This window comes from Buceros rhinoceros, unplaced genomic scaffold, assembly GCF_000710305.1.
Source record: "Buceros rhinoceros silvestris isolate BGI_N320 unplaced genomic scaffold, ASM71030v1 scaffold13492, whole genome shotgun sequence".
In the NCBI taxonomy this organism is placed as follows: Eukaryota; Metazoa; Chordata; class Aves; order Bucerotiformes; family Bucerotidae; genus Buceros; species Buceros rhinoceros.
The window spans coordinates 8,410-9,176 of record NW_010399544.1 but is presented as its reverse complement, the minus strand read 5'-3'; the positions used below and the strand labels follow the sequence as shown (position 1 = coordinate 9,176).

Below are 767 nucleotides of genomic sequence, written 5' to 3'. Positions count from 1 at the left end.
ATTCCTGCTATTTCTAAAGCTGTGAGCATAGCAGCATCATCCTCCAAGATTGTTTTGCTCAGCATAAAATAACGGAAGTGGCATGGCTCACCTGTCAAGTTTGCCGTCTTTCCTCTCTCTGCAGTGATCCCCTGCGTGTTTCGGTTGACTCCATCCCTATCATTTCTTGTAAACATCCATGGACTTTGTTCTTGCATCCCCCATTCCAAAATTAGCTAGTTTTTCTTCTTCGCATGACAGACCTCAGGTTTTGTTGCTCTGGTGTGAAGCCCTTGCACAGTCTCACTCCTTGGGCATCAAGGTGCCCTGGACACAAGTAGCTCATAATTGCTAGATCCAGGTTTCTTTTTTGTTTTTTTTCCTTTCTTATTTTTACCTTCCGTCATGTGTGCCAAGGGCTGTCTACAGCTGGGTTCTCTCCCCACAAAGCTACAAAGCTGCAGGCAACCCCGGCAGATGCTTTCCCTGGGGTATTTTTGCTGACAGGTGATAAGAGGTGCAGCAGAGGATTGGAGGCGAGGCAGCAGGCTGCGCGTACAGCTTCCGTGGGGGCATGCGCAGTTTTCTTATTTTTACCTTCCGTCATGTGTGCCAAGGGCTGTCTACAGCTGGGTTCTCTCCCCACAAAGCTACAAAGCTGCAGGCAACCCCGGCAGATGCTTTCCCTGGGGTATTTTTGCTGACAGGTGATAAGAGGTGCAGCAGAGGATTGGAGGCGAGGCAGCAGGCTGCGCGTACAGCTTCCGTGGGGGCATGCGCAGTGATTT

General features: G+C 50.2%; 1 protein-coding gene across 1 annotated transcript in view; it reads left to right on the top strand.

Moving 5' to 3' along the window:
• Positions 1 to 767, top strand: part of PEX6 (peroxisomal biogenesis factor 6) — a gene marked incomplete at its 5' end in the record, with an annotated part of 14,804 nt that overhangs the window by 8,915 nt on the left and 5,122 nt on the right. The window lies entirely within an intron of this gene.